Source organism: Camelus ferus, chromosome 5 (assembly GCF_009834535.1).
Source record: "Camelus ferus isolate YT-003-E chromosome 5, BCGSAC_Cfer_1.0, whole genome shotgun sequence".
Classification (NCBI taxonomy): domain Eukaryota; kingdom Metazoa; phylum Chordata; class Mammalia; order Artiodactyla; family Camelidae; genus Camelus; species Camelus ferus.
This window is the reverse complement of record NC_045700.1, coordinates 86953409-86969145: the sequence shown is the minus strand read 5'-3', so window position 1 is coordinate 86969145 and position 15737 is coordinate 86953409. Positions and strand designations below refer to the sequence as shown.

Genomic DNA, 15737 nt, shown 5'->3' with positions numbered 1-15737 from the left:
CCAGCCATACTCTTCTTCAAAGAGGAGAGAGAGAGAGAAAAACAAAGTTGGCACTGGTCAACACTGATTGTGTGGACGTTAGTCTGTCGCTCTCCTTGGGGCGGATGTGGATCACTACTGCGGCGTGTCGATCATAACACAAGGCGTGGCCTTGTCGCCGCCCCTTCACTGGGAAAGACGTCTTGCCCATCACCCAAGGTTCTTCCCCTCTACCCCAGCCTACACTTGTAGACTTGACGCCCTCTAGCCCTTTGCAGATACCTCGTGCTCTAAAACCATGTTCCCCCCTTGGGCTGTGCAGGGCTGCGCTCTCAGCCCCCTGGGCTTTGTCTGGTCCTGTGCCCTCTGTGGGAAGTGTGCTTTGTCCCTTCCATCCATTCCGCTCATAGGTAGTGAGTTCCTGCTGTGTGCCTGCCCTTGTGCTGGGCTCCGGACACACAGTGCTGAAGCGACACAGACACCATCCCCGTTTCCACCTCCCCAGATGATTCCATTTCTTCCAAAACAAGCCAGGTGTGTGGGCGAGATGCTTCCTTTACATTCTAAGCGAGAAGCGTTCTTCCCTCCTCTGGGCACTTAGAGCTTTTTGCCTGCATGCATCTATTCTGGGATTCACCCTGTCTCTACTTTGCATTTTATTTGTGAACAGAGCTTACTGTCCTTTCTAGAATTTCTAGAAAGCAGGGCCTGGAGCAGAATTCACCTTTGTATCCTCTATCATTTTTAATGCAACCATATACTTCTTCAGCAGGCATTTACTGATTTGCTACTCTGTACCACCTAACAGTCTATCAGTCTTGAGATTTATTGATACCTTTTGGGTGCATGAAAAATTGGGACCTCAGAAGGACTATCCCATGTTAGTACTTGAGAACAAAAGCAGCTTTCTGAGGTTGAAAAAGTGTCTCCTCTCTGGAGGCAAGTGGTTAACATCCCTCCCTTGAGGCCTGAATTTTTAAATTGCATAGAAGAAATGTTGCATTCCTGCCAGGATGACTTCTTTCCATTGGACCAAATTGGAACCCTTTTCTTTATTTAATGATCAACTGGGTCTGTTTTGCTTGCATCTCCGTTTGCATCTCAAATTCTCTTGTCAAACCATGTCACCTTAAAAACCGATTTCAGATTTTGCAATGTTAAGTCCTGCAACTTCAAATTCTAAAATCTGCAGTTGATTTTTAACCAAGAGAAGATCAAGCGTAGCCTGCCTGTAACCTGCTTACCTTGTTTTGTAGCTGTTTTACACAATACCTGTAGTGCACATTTTTGTTTTGATCATAAGGACATCAAAGTGTTTTGTATTTTTGTATTGCTAAACCTCTGAAACCTCCAAACCACATCGATTTGTTTACTGACTTAATATTGACTATTTTGAGTTTGTGATCGCTTTAGACTCTTGAGTTTTGAAAGAAAAGAAGTTAAATAGAGTTTGTTGATTTTACTTAAGTACACAGTACTGTTTGTGCCTGTAACTTCAGTTTATCTGGTGCTGTCCCTTTTTAAAGAAAAAACGCCCCAAAAGTGAGTGAACGTGCATTTTGAGATGCCCGTGGTGACACATTCTTTCATTTTCCTTTTCAGAATGAAGACCTAAATGACCTCAGCAAATCCTCCTTTAACTCATGGGTACCCAGACTCTAAATATTTCACGATTCACAGCCAGGACCTCACCTTCCTCCTCCGTAGATGGTACGATGCATTCATTTCAGTTTGTTTACTTTACACAATCCTCAGGAGTTTGTTAACTGAACTGCACGTTCTCTGTCGTGCCAAGAAAAAAGCACTGTGACACCGGAACAATGAGTCTGCATAAACTTCATCTTCAACCTTAAGGACTTAGCTGGCTACGTGAGCTGACGTGCCCCCCGCCACGCCACGAGAGAAGGGGTTTACGCTCATTGCATTTACGAGACCCATTTCATCTGCTGCTGCAACTGTGTGCGACAAAGCGTCCTTGTAAATTATTTCATACAGAACTGTTTGCGTCGGGTGGAGAGAGTATTAAATATTTAACATAGGTTTTTGATTTATATGTGTAATTTTTTTTAATTAAAATGTAACTTTTCTTACAGCACATCTTTTTTTGGGATGTGGAACTGAGGTATACAATGTTCTGTTGTAAAGAGTGGAGCAAATGCTTAAAACAAGGCTAACAAGAGTAGAATAGGGTACGATCCTTGTTTTAAGATTGTAATTCAGAAAAAATAATATAATAAGAATCATAGTGCCATAGAGGGTTCTCAACTGTATAGTTATATTTACTGATAATGTCTCTTGTAATATAGCCCTGATGTTGAGCTGAGATCCTTGCAAGAATTGATCTTAATTTTGTATTTTTTTTTTCTGTAAGGCAATAGGCCATGTTAATTAAACTGAAGAAGGCTATATTCTGGTGGGTATTTTCAAGTGTCAGCTTAAAATTGGCAATCGAATGGAAGCAAAATCACAAGAAAAGGAAATCAGAGTCTTCCATTGTATATACTGTAAAAAGGAGGAGACATGGGGGATCCCTTTGAATCAAAAGCTCTCTTTGGAATGAACAATGTGGGTGTTTGTAAATTCTGGAAATTTCTTTCTATTCATAATAAACTAGAGACTGTTGATCTTTTCTTCTCCCCCTCCCCCCACTTCTCTAAGCTTCCTGTTCCGTTGCCACCATTTTTTTTCCCCATGCACACGTTAGGATATTTCATTTCCTGCATTGTCTCGAGAAAGATGCAAGACAAGTGAGTACTTGTCTTTAATTTCTAACCAGAAATTAAAATTCCAGAAAGTTTTTTTTTTTTTTTTTTTTTTTTTAAATCATGCCCAGGGCTGCATGTCACTTTCCTTAAGACTCTTAACTCCTGTTTTTTGAGAACATCCAGTTTTACATTATTTAACTGAGTGGAATTTGGTCCATTTGCCCTGGTGGCTACTGGCCTGTTGCTGATTAGTTAATAAAACCCAGTGTGCAGGGAGCACATCAAAGCATCATGACCTGCCATTGAAACACGCAGCCAGTGGTGAAAATACTCACCCTTTTCTGGTTTGGAGAGCCCACACATCTTGGAATTTTTCCTTGTGAAAAAGAAATGGCAAGGAAGGTACTTAAAGAAATTGCCTACGGAGTTTTTCATCCTTTTACCAGGAAACTTCCTAAAGCTTAAGTGAATTAATGCTAAGATTGGGCTCCCTCGGAGTCCAGGTAAACTCTCCATTCGGAATTCCCAGCCCTGCCGTTGCGAGGAGGGACATCTCCTTGCCCTGAAGGCTGCAGCTCCCTGGGTGGGGGCGGGGCCCCCAGGAAGCGGCCAGGGTTGGGGGCCATTGCAGTGGCCGCTGCCCCTCACCAACTAGTGGGGGACCCTGTTCCACAATCCAGGGCGTGGAGCCTAGCAGAACCCCTCCCACTGCTGAGGCCTGTGTTACTGTTAATTCAGCCGGATGGCATGTACCTCACAGACAGTGTTCATTGTTGCAGATCCTAGTCATCTGCATGCTCATCAGTTTCTAAAGATAAATAGGTCTGTAGTCATAAGAATCCATTGTTTTCAAGGAACTTGCTGAATTACATCATTTCCTATCAAGAGAGAACACTACCAATTTAAAAAATCTGATAGGAAAGTGGTTTTTTTTTTTTTTCCACTCTTTTATAAAAAAAGACTTTCTTAGTCAAACTAACTTTCATTTTTCAAGTATTCTGACTCATACTCTTGCTTGTAGAGCAAGAGAACAAGCTGTCCCGCTGTCTTCCGTTGAGGACATAAGTGGTTAGAGAGAAATCAATGAGCAGAGTCAGCCCCAATCATTTTCCTGCAAAGGTGGTTATTACTTCTCTAGGAACCTAAGCCTTGAATATATATTACCAAGATACCTCTGCGTGTGGGATTATCAACCTATTCTGGGTGAGAACAAGAAATGAACCAGACTGGAAAAAGCATCTCTTGGTTTCTGTTTCTCTGATGCTTTGTTGAAGTCAAATAGAATTAAGGTAGAAATTCTTATTTAAGCTGCTTCTAGTGGTCCCTGAGCTGGGTTTGGGGGTGGTCTCAAACTTCACCCCTTTTTAAAACTGGAAGTTGCTGGTATTTAAGGCAAAAACTCATGCTCTGTCTACATGAGGAGTGGACATGGAGCAACACAGCTGCTAAGCTCTTGTGTTCGGTTCCTCTTAAGGAGACTTGCCTTTTATCCATTTCAAAGTATTTGCAGGCCAGCCAAGGGCTTACCTTAATGGGCCTTCTGGTGGCCTCTGGTTAACCTATAAGTTAGTGGCTTTTTCTTCATGAGACCAGCCATTCACAGTGTTCTTTCTAAGAGACTTAGGCAGAGTTTTAAAATTCTCCTTTGTGGAGAGAACAAATATGTTTCACCACTTTGATGATAATCTTCATTCTGAGTGAAAAAAAAGTCCCAGAACCAGCTAAAATTGAAGAGAATCCATTAATGATCAACCACCTGAGTCAATAATGACAGTTCAGTACTGATGTTACATTTGTGGCTATTTCTTGCTAACTTTCAAAGGTCAGGGACTCTCTTGACTAATCTAGGTTGACTGCAAAATTAGATTTTCCAAAAATCATCTAGCCAGAAGTAGAGATTTTTAACTTTCCTTTCCCTACCTCTTGTCTCCTCGCTGTCTTTTAAATCTGAGACATTTAAAGTACTAAGCAATGTTACGATACTGTAAGAAATAGTAATGAACAATGCTGAAGCCCTGTTTTGTCCCATCTTGCATCCTGAACGCAATATGCTGTGTACTGGACAACTTACTTACTGCAGGTAGTTTCAAAATGGGAGAGGGGAGCCCATCGTCCACTGACAACAAGCAGGGAAAGTGGGGCTCATGTGTAGTGTTCCGACTACTTTGGCAGAGGTCTGTAGGTCAGCCCATCACACAAGAAGGCGCTGAAAGCAGAAACACTGGGAAATAAGACCTTGACCGGGGAGAGACAGGACCCTCTGGAAGGCATGGGAAGGAGCCAGATATGGACTCTCCTTTGCAATGACTTGACGGGGGAGTGGGTGTTCCTGGGGCCTCATTATGTTAGTTGGAGGTAATGCTGCATTCGTATAGGATATTGGGAAATTTGAGAGCAAGAAGCATGCACTTCCAGGGATGTGAGGAAATAAGACCTCGCCAATAATAAGAGAAAGACGGCCGCTCAGTGAGCTTAGTCATGGAGGGCAAATATAGCCTTGTGGTCAGCAGAACACAGGGGTTAATCACTGGTGCCTTTGGTCCCTTCAAAGACAAGCCAGAGAAGATAGTGGGGGTCCTTCGGTAGCCCTGCAGATCAGTTCCCTAAGGGCAGAGAGGCAAGGTGTGAGTCAGAAGGCATGTTGAGTTCCTTCCCTGCTTGTAACCGGAGCATCAAATCAGGCACTGGGAGGACATGGAGTGATACTGGAGGTGTCTGACTCTAGTGAGTTCTAATCAGTAATCAAGAGCTTAGAATTATCTAATACGATTAGAAAAATATACAGCGTAGCTGGAGAGTCATCTTCCTTTTTCTCATCCGTCAATGACATGGCTCTGTGATGTCCACACCAAGTCATCTGGTGTTGTAGACTTTTGCTATTTACCTGGCGTTTCAATCTCATTGTCTTCATTGTAAACTTCCCCAGTGTTAACCAATACGCCACTTGCTGGGACGAATTCGGGAAACAGGAAAACTTGTCTGTATGTGTATAGACATCATTAGTGCTGGGTTTTTTGGTTTTTCTTTCTTTCTTCTCTTTTCTTTTTTAGAACTTTGCTGTTTGGCTTAAGAATGTAGTTCCCAGAACAATTTTTCTTACAAAGTTCTTTCCTTACACCTCTTGGCTGCAGGGTGGGCCAAATTAAATACATATCTATTTTTTTTTTTTTCATTTAACATCTGTGCAGTTTGGTTTATCATCTTAAGATGGTGGTGCTGTTTATGGTGCTACTTCATCTGTGTTCAAAAGGACCAATGCATGGTCTGTATTGCTACCAAAACATTTATTGTATATATGTGTATAACATATGTATTATGTATATATGTAATGGGTACCAGGCCAGGTATATATTTTATTTAGATCCTCTTTTTCCAAGTTTTCTTTATAGTGTTATGCTTATTTTCAGTTTTTTTCTCCCCTCCTTGATTCTGTCTGGTACTTAGATCTGTAGTGTCTTCATCGTTAATTAAAGAAAACTGTCTAAATGAATTCACGGATGTGAATGCTAGTGCTCCTTCATGGTTTTGCTTATGGGACATGAACCAGAAACTGCTGATGAAAGTTTTCGGGGGCATTTGATTGGGTGAGAGCAGTGTAACACCTTGTAACGTACTTTAATAAACAATTTTGCAACAGATAGGTTTGCCTGAACCCTGTCCCTCTTCACTTGGCTTTCAGTGGCCAAGAGTATAAAGAAAAAGACCTCTGAAAAGATTCTGAGTTGCTTTTGGTGGTGGTGGTGTGATGGGAAGAGGGAAAGGGGAACGAAAATCCATCCTTCCCAGGGGCAGAGAGATGTGTTCTGCTGAGAGACACCAGGACTGCCTTATTAACCTCCAGTCTGCAGACCGATGCCCCAAGCGCTTGTCCTGATGCAGATTGCCACTGAGGGGTCTGGGGACGGGGCCTGAGATGGGTAGCATCATCTGGGTAGCTTTCAGAAAAACATCAATGGTCAGGCCAACTCCAGAGATGCTGACTTACTTGGTCTGGGGTGGGGTCCAGGCTTCGGTGCTGCTGCTGCTTTCTGAGTTCTCCAGGAGACTCCAGTTCATGGTCAGAGCTGAGAACCACTGCAGGGAAGTGTTGCCCAAACCTGTCTGATGATGAGAGGCATGCGTTAGAAATGTCGATTCCACACGTGTTTCAACAGGTGACGCGTGTGGTTGGCAAGTCTGGGAAATCCTGATTTCTGAACAAGTGGACCCTTTTGGATCGTCTCACCACTAGAAGGGATAGAAAGAACACCAGTGATTTTTGAAAATAATAAAACCGTGCTGCCGGTGTAGAAACAGCCAACTAGCCTACTCCTCCCCGGTCGAGCTTTCTTGCTTAAACAATTTAAATAGATGACTGACGCGTCTTGTGTTGTTAGGGTGGACTCAAATTATTAAATGTTTTGGAAACAGATTCAAGATTACTTTTTTAATTAATTAATTAATTTTAATGAGCATTATGTTCTACTGAGAGTAAAAAGACTTGAATTTTCTGTCTTTTCTCTCCTTGTTTGGTGCACCAGGCCAGAGAAGTCTTCCTTCTGCCTGGCATTGTAAATGATATTTTTATTGTTAAGAAGCAACACATGACATGATTGAATAAATGCTTAAAGTCATTATTTCATCTTCACTTTATATTAGCTTCCTCCATTTATTCTTAAAAAAAAAAAAACTGATTTTTTTCCCTCCCAGTGGTATTGCAAAGCAAACATCCCTCTACCCGCTATTGAAATTGTAAGTAAACATCATTAATTAGTATTAATTTGAAGGAAGTCTAGTTGAGTGAATTAATGGTGCAGTTGATAGCATAATCATGCTATTACCTTGACACATATACAGAAACAAACGATAGCAGGTAAAATGCTGTCAATAAAATGCCTTTGAGAGTTAAGTCAAGGAGAATTGTAATTACTCACTGATTTTGTTATAAACAATAGCAGTGTTGATTCTGCATTTGTTTAAGGTTAGCCATCAGGATTTACATCAGTTATCTCATTTTTTCCTTCCCGCAACCCAGCGGTGGATACGGTCATTATCGCCATTTCCCATCAGGCAAGCAGAAGAGAGGAAGGGTGTGACAGTTGTCACGTGCTGCTGTGGGGCGGAGCAGCCTCTCAACCCTGGACTGCTTGATGGCAGTCTGTATTCTCATTGACGCCACTGCAAGTCTCTGGTTTCCGAATCCTTAACAAAAAAATTAATTTCAGTACATTAGAAATACTGTCACTCCAGCTGCCTTGTGTTACTTTTACTGAGCAAATAGGATCTCACATGAGCCCGAGAGGAATGTTCTGTCCAACTTACAACTTTCACCCAACAAAGTAACAAGCCCTTAGCACATTCATTTCCATTCTTTGTGTCTAGCTGAGTTCATTCGTGTCAAAAATCTTTTTCCAATCCCGTTTCCTCAAGAAATTCCCCCCTTTTCAGCAACAGAATAGAGACACTCAGCTGTGTTTTAGGAATGCACCAGGGCAGTAGGTGAAATGTGAAAGCCACAGACACATAAAAATTCCAAACGCCTGTGTTTTTACGCATCAGGTTTTACATGTCACCTCTTGTCAACCTTTTAAATCAGAACTCCTTACATTCGGTGATTAGATAAATGATCAAGACTGGCGATAGAAAAAAAGTGGGGTCATCCGAAGTGGGGAGAGTCCTGACCTGAAGTGATGGAATGAAGTCCCTCCACCTGGCTAGAACCATAGTAAACAATGTACCAGGCATTTGTAACGTATGTTAGTAACAGTGTTGCAGCCTTGTTTTCCGAAGTTCATTTTATTTGGATGAGTTCAATGTATTGCACTAATTGTGTTAGGTCTTCTCATTACATGAAATCTACCATGTGTCAGAGATGATCCAATCAGTTTCGGTGTTGAACTGCTTCAGCAGAACGTGTACATTCACACTCTTTCAGAACTAGGAAGGAGAACAGCCCACCACGGTTTAATTTTACATTGAGATGCTCAGGTTGGAATAAAGCAGTATAAAAAGGAAAAAACAAAAAAACAAAAACCCTCCTCAGCCTCTCATATACCCTGCAGGGGAGAAAAAGGGTTTCCCTTCACTCTCTTAAGATCCCTGGTCCGGAATGAATTTTAAACTGACAAAGACAAAGTACCAAGGGAAAAGCATACAACTTTAACCTGCGAAGTTTTACACGACATGGGAGACTTCCTAAGGAAACCAAGATCTGAAGAAATAGCTTGCTGAGAATTTTCGTTCAAGGTTTGATGAGGAATGGACCCACGAGGAGGAATATGAGAGGTTACGGAGTTTGAGGTTAGCATCCCAAACGGGGAAACTTAGCAGGGCCTGTTTGTTTGCATTCTTCTTGGCGTCTCCTTGTCTTCGGAGATAAGGATGCTCCTTCCCTCTGGGTGTAGGGAGGGGACCTCTCACATGAGGGTTTTATGAACTGTTTCAGGGGAGACGAGCAGGAGAAGGTCACAGTGACCTTTCTGCTTCTGCTGTTTTCGCAAGCTCCTTCAGCTGAAAATACTCAGTGTGCAAAGGGCTGTATTTGGGGGTGTCAGGTCCTGACAGTGTTTCTCAAAGCTTGGACTGTACACTACCTGTACAGAATTTCCTGAAGGGCTTATAACACAGAGATTTGAACAGGAGCCTCAGGAAACTACATTAGTAACAAGTTATTTCCTCCAAATACACACACGCACACGCACACGCACACTTTCCTCTCCAGGGCTGTTCTACACCCTGACCTTGGCGGAGTGTGTTATTGGCAGTCTCTCGGCAGCATGCTTTCTGCTCCCTTCTCTCCGTTAAGTTGTTCCAAATCTCAAGCACCACAACCCCTAACTGTAAATATGAGAGAAGTGATGATTGCTGGATTTCCTCACAGTTTCTGAAACAAACAAACCAACAAACAAAAAATCTACAAAGTAGAAATTAATAAAATTAGTCTAAACTTATGTAGGAAACAGCATAAAAAGAAGAGAACTGGTTAAATTTGCGCGTACGGTACATGTAGCATTTTCCTGATTCTGTGAAGCAAAAGCCCAAACAAGACAAAACAAAATATCTCAAAGTATAAAAAAGTGGTACGTCTGATGTCATTAGGGATGGTTTTTATTTTATATTTTCTACTTTTCTGTAAGTTTTGACAATGATTGTGTCTCATTTTCAGAATGAGAAAGGAAACAAAAAACCAGAGTTTTAGATGAGAATCTTAGATGAGAATCTTAGTGAATCCCCGTAGGTTGGTGTTAGCCCACATCACACCACTCCACGATCAGTGAATCAGGGGTCAGCCAGCTAAGGCCTGAGAGCCAAGTGCAGCCTGTTTTTCGTAAATAAAGTTTTATTGGAACATAGCTGTGCTTATTTATTTACATATTGCCTATGACACTACAAGAGTAGAGTTGAGTCATTGTGACCAAGACCAAATGGCCCCAAAAGTAATACACTTACTACCTGATCCTTTATGAAAATGTTTGCCCAGTCCTAGAGAGATGTTTTTCGAGAGAGAGAGTTGGGATGAGGCAAAGACCCTTGCCCCAGGCTTCCGAAATTCTCCTGGATCTGTTTCGGGAGCTTTCTGGAGCTCAGTGGTGTTGGATGGTTGATTACTCGCTCTAATCTCTCTGGAGTTGATGGTTGAAGTGCTAAAAGGACTTCTTCAGTTTCATCTATAAACACTAAGTGCAGTTAGGCATGGAGAGCTGAATCAGACTGAATCTAGGATGATACTTTTTCTTCTTGGTGCTTCAGTTTTTCTAGATGAACAGCCGAAAAAAAAAAAAAAAAAAAAAAAAGGAAGGAGGAGAAAGAAAGGGAGGGAGAGAGAGAGAGAAAGAGCAGAAATCATCAGTTAAAAGTTTTCTTTTTCGAATAGAGGTTGGGTTTCCTCAAAAGATTCCAGAGGAGGTTCAGAGTAGATTGTGGTCTCCAGAACAGTGGGACCTTGACCAATAGAGACAGTAAACAGGCATTTTTTCCGGTCTCTTTTTCCAACCAGCCGTCAGCGGCAGTGCTGAGAATGGAAACAGTGCCTGAAGCATGAATTCTGGTCAGGAAGATAACACCTGATAACCCATGAGACAAAATATTTGAGGCTAAAAGATAAAATATTTGAGGATGATTGATTCAAAAAAAGAACCCGTTGTTATAAATTGTCATTAGATAGGAACACAATTCCTTGGTATTTTTAAATTATAAAGTTCCACTTTTTTTTTTTTTTTTCATTTATCGCACCCGTGAAATTACTGAGTAACTATCATATGCTATGATATGGCCCAACAACCCAGTGCTTTCTCCTTTGGAGTGCCCGTATTTGGAGGCTGGAAGTGATCTGGACCCCCTGTTTGATGGGTAAGAACACTGGATTTCAGTTCTACCCTCATTTAACGTGACTTTATTTTAAAATCATATTTATACCAGGTTGATTAAAATGGATTTCAAAAGGGCTTTAATGGCCCCTCCTGCTGAGTTTTGGGGTATCTCATGGCCTGGTATGCAGCTGGTGCACAGACTGAGACGTCCTGTCCTGGTGGGTTGCTGAAGTCGGCCTGGAGATTCGGCTAGGTGGCGAGAGATGGACAGGGATAGTATTGAAATGGGACAGACATAAGGACCAGAAAACTGGAGTGAGGAAGTCAGAGCGGCCAGGTGGGAAGGGCTCCCATAGCCCGCTTCCAAAGAGACCAGAAAGCATCGCAGAACCACGAAGCATTACTGCTGGGCCGAATCCTTTATTCACCATCCGATCTAATTCCTTATTCTTGGGCAAAGTCAAGAACCTAAGGTCCCCAGCCTCCTAGTCACGAATTCAGAACTCCTGCAGGATCAAGTATGCTGAAAACCCAAGTAGCACCCACAGCTCACGTTTGTCAGGCGTTCTGCTGCGTGCCTGTCGCTGGTCATAGATCAGGTCAAGTGCTCTCATCCCAAAGGTCTGTAGATGCTCCCTGTTGGTGTGGTGGTTAGGACTCGGGACTCTCTCCCAAGGCTTTGTAGGTGCCACACATAACACCATTCTGCGGAGTAAAATAAACTAGGGTCTAGAAAGGAGCTAATCTAAGCTTCACTCAGTGGGTAAGTGTGGAGCTGGGATTCCAGCTCAGTTCCATCTAACTCCAGAGTTTCCTCCTAGAGTTGCAGTGATTGAAAGACATGGAAACTGGGGGAAAAAGTGTTCTTTGAAATCCCAATATACATATATGACAGTGGGTGGTCAGGAAATATCATGTTGGAAAGTTCTCTCTCTCTTTTTTTATATTGTATTTTTTTTTTGTTAGTTTCTTTTGTTTGAAACTGCTGGCGTCCTTTAAACTGCTGATCTTCAGGTGCTCACAGAAAAATGGTAAATCTATTTAAAAATAAACTTTTGGCTTCCGCATATTCCCACTGATACTAATAGATGTTTAATTATGCAGCCATGTGGAAGGTTCTTGATTTGAAGTTCCATTACTGGCCACAGCCAGTACCCCCCCCCCCCCACTCCCACCTCTCAAGTCCAACTTTCTTCTCTGTGCCTTTGGGGGCTTCTGGTTAAGTTGGGAATGAAAGCGCTCCTTAGCGGTCTCTCATTAACCTCTCGAAGCTCAATTCCTAAAGAAGAGCTTTTTCTCATCACGTTAAATCTAGTTTCCCATTTGCTTTTCACAGAAGATGGCATCCAGATACACACACACACACACAGCCCCCCTCCTTCCCTGCCCCACCGTAAAATTCAAGGAGGAGAAGTTAATGATGCATCTAAAACAGCTAACTTGTTTTTTTACATCAGCAGCATGTTTCTGGCTTAAATTCAAACTGTTCATTTAATTTTACATCCCCTTTCATCACCACCACATACCAACTATTCAGTTAGTGGGGTCTCATGCCCATATGTTAAAAAAAAAAAAAAAAAAAAAAAAAGTAGATTTCTGAATCTGGCTTACGTCATCTGTTGAAAAATAAAATAAGCTTGGCTGAGCTAAACAAACGTCTTCCTGAACAGAGTAACCCTACTATTGGTGTTTGCTGAAATGTTTGACAGATGGGAGTCTGATGGGGGTATTTCTTTTAGTGACTGTGGAATACGTCAGTTCTCGTCTTCACTTTGCTACTAGCTGAGTGACTTTGAGCAAAGTATGTCTTTCTGCTCTCTCCTTCTTTGTTTATAAAATATGAGGGTTATCTGATCTTCACCTGGGTTCAGAAATTTGAATGCAGTGTTTTTCCTGGGTATGGCTGTGTGCATTTTTTAATTTCTGGGGAGGAGAGGCTATGACTTCCAGTAGATCTGTTTAAGATTCAAAGTAGAGAGATGGCTTCTTTCTTTCTTTCTTCCTTTCTTTCTTCCTTTCTTCCTTCCTTCCTTTCTTTCTTTCTTCCTTTCTTTTCTTTTCTTTTCTTTTCTTTTCTTTTCTTTCTTTCTTTCTTCAAGTTTGAATTTATTTTTGAGCTTTCCATTCTGTTTTTTTTTTGGAGGTGGGTAGGTAATTAGGTTTATTTATTTATTTTTAATGGTGATACTGGGGATTGGATCCAGGACCTTGTACATACTAAGCACGCACTCTACCATTGAGCTATTCCCTCCCCCTAAGAGATTTCTCAGAATCATAGAATTTCATGAATTTTATGATGCCCTAGCAAATTTTATAGAATGAAGGACTGGCTTAGGGCAAAATATTAGGTCAGTAAAGTCTGTCCCTACTTCTTTCTCCCCTCAACTCTACACATGGGTTGAAGCTGGGTGTTCCCTCTTCACCAAATATTTTCTTGGGACCCAGGGTCTTTCTGGAGTGGAGAAAACACATCTGATAAACTATTCTTTCCTCGAAAGGTACATGAAATTCATGTTTTAGCTCCCAGGGCATTTGGCTCAAGAAAGAAAATCTACCAGAAAGAGGAGGACACTTTAGCAAATGGGAACTCATTGCTGATAGCGGGGTTTTTTCAGTATCCACATGGAGAGATAGTTAGTAGAAGGTGTTTAGTTTAGTTGGATCTATTTTCACAGATTATAGGCACTTGTTGACATGGAATATGGTGAGCTGGTCGCTTTTCCCTTTATGTAATGAAAATAAAACTTTCTTTGACAATGGCATAACACTTGGGTGTTTGTAGTCAAGAAACTTTATTTCTAGATTTTCTGAATAATTTTAATTCTGGATAAGTTCATCAAAGCTAAAGCTTTTCTCCTTTGTTTTCAGGGGGTGGGGTCCCTGCTTGGCTGTTGCTCTCAAATCTTGCCTGGGATCAACACCCCTGTGCTCACAACTCTGAAGTCATCTTTCGTAGGGTAACCACCTCCTCCGCCTGGATGTGAAGTTGGCTCTGACCCGCCCTCTGACGAACCTTGCTTAATTGTTGGCAGAAAAAGAACTAACACAGAAAAAAAAATGAAAGAATTTCCTTCCGGCTGACAAACAACTCCTACCTGTTGTAACTAACGAGAAACCTATTTTCACTCTTCCATGCCCCAGTGATGGAGCTGATTTCATGACACAAAGAAACCCTCAGCTAAAAATTCAAAAAGAGCATTTCTCTTTGGAGATGCTAAACTCAAAAGAGCTTCTCCAGGAAACTACACAACAGTATTTCAGGGAAGAAGACTGTACCCACTGTGTGTGTTCCAACAACAACAAAAAATCATCAATTATCAAAGATTTTCACCAACAATAACCCTGTGGTTGAAAACTGCCATTTAATTTTTTCTATGTGGCAGCAGAGCGATGAGTTTTCATTCTAGAAAAGGGCTATAGTGTTGGAATTACACCGTCCGGGCCAACATGGAAATCCCATTCACTAGCTGGCAGACCGTGAGAAAATGTCTTAACTTCCCCAAGCCGGAGTCTCACCATCTGTAACGTGAGGAGGATGAGATGTGCTTTGCAGAGGTCTGGAGCGCATTCAAGCCCTCTCGCCATATGCAGAGCATTTGGAATAGCACTTTGCCCATAGCTGGCACCCCATACACTGTCGACCTTGTAGAATAATTTTATTCTAAACATTTTTTTAAACAACTTTTGGACAAAAAACCTCTTCCTTTGTGCCAAAACAGTTGGGTCTACCTTTTTATAGCTGTGATGTTTAAAAGGAGAAAGCACAGAACTGGCACTAATGAGGAAACTGGACGTTATGGACGATGAACATGTTGGCTAGTTCTACTGTGAATTCCAACTGTTGCACGACTTTCTTCAGGATATGAGCTGAGACTAGAAACTCTCATTCCATCCAGACATGCTGGGTTCAAATACAGTCGCTGAGTCTCCCCGTCTCACACTTCTTGCTCATCTAAACGCTGCTGGTTGTTCTGAACCATAAGCATTCTTTTGGAGATGCTGTCTCTTAGCAAATACCCCCTGCAGCATTCAGCCCTGAGTTCGGCCAGCCTTGAGTTCACTTCTTTTTATATCTAAGAGAAAAATTAATGAAGAGAAGTATTTAAGAGGAGCCCGTTGTTTCTGCTTCATGTGTAGTCTAGATCCTGCCCTCCCCCGCCAGTGTTCTTACCGAGGAAGGGGTCCAGGGAGACCGGCCCCCCAAGGCTGGGAAGGGAGCGCTCTCCCAGGAGGACGAAGGTCCCCTTCCCCCTGTCTTCTTTCTCGCCTCCCCCCACTGCCCATCACATCTCTTTCCCTCCTTTTTTTGGGCTGGGCCAACCCCTCTCGGCATTATTTTTAGTTCTCCTGCGAAAACACTGACTTGCTTCTCTCTCTCATGGTTTCTTTTTCCCTTTACCAAGGATGTTCGATGGGGTTTCCGCTCGTGGTTCCAAGGGCGTGGGGACCATCGCGTGCTGACGCTTAACCCCTTGTATTTTTCCCCTGACGTCCTTTGTTCAGTTGCTCGGGAACTTTTAATTTTTTCCAGGCTTGTGTGCGGTGTCCAGACTGTAGGTTTACTGGAGCTTGGCCGGCCTTTCTGTTTGGGGGAAGCTTATTGCTTCACGGAGAGACCATCTGACCGTTGTTATCTGCGTCCCGACCCGAGAGACAGAACTGCCAGCGATGAGAGCCAGAGTTCTTCCCAGGGACCTCCCGGCTGCCCAGGCCCCCCCCCATCCCCCCCCCCCGGAAAGAGACCAGGGCGACTCCAGATGTTCCC

The 15737-nt window shown here is 42.4% G+C and overlaps 1 protein-coding gene across 1 annotated transcript in view; it reads left to right on the top strand.

Annotated features, from left to right (window-relative positions):
* The window catches only part of IRS1 (insulin receptor substrate 1), a 60251-nt gene extending 53931 nt beyond the window's left edge, over positions 1-6320 (top strand). Inside the window, exon 2 of the mRNA XM_006181755.3 lies at positions 1582-6320. The gene's annotated coding sequence lies outside the window, so the exon portion shown is untranslated. The remainder of the gene's footprint in view (positions 1-1581) is intronic.
* The last annotated feature ends 9417 nt before the right edge of the window (positions 6321-15737 follow it).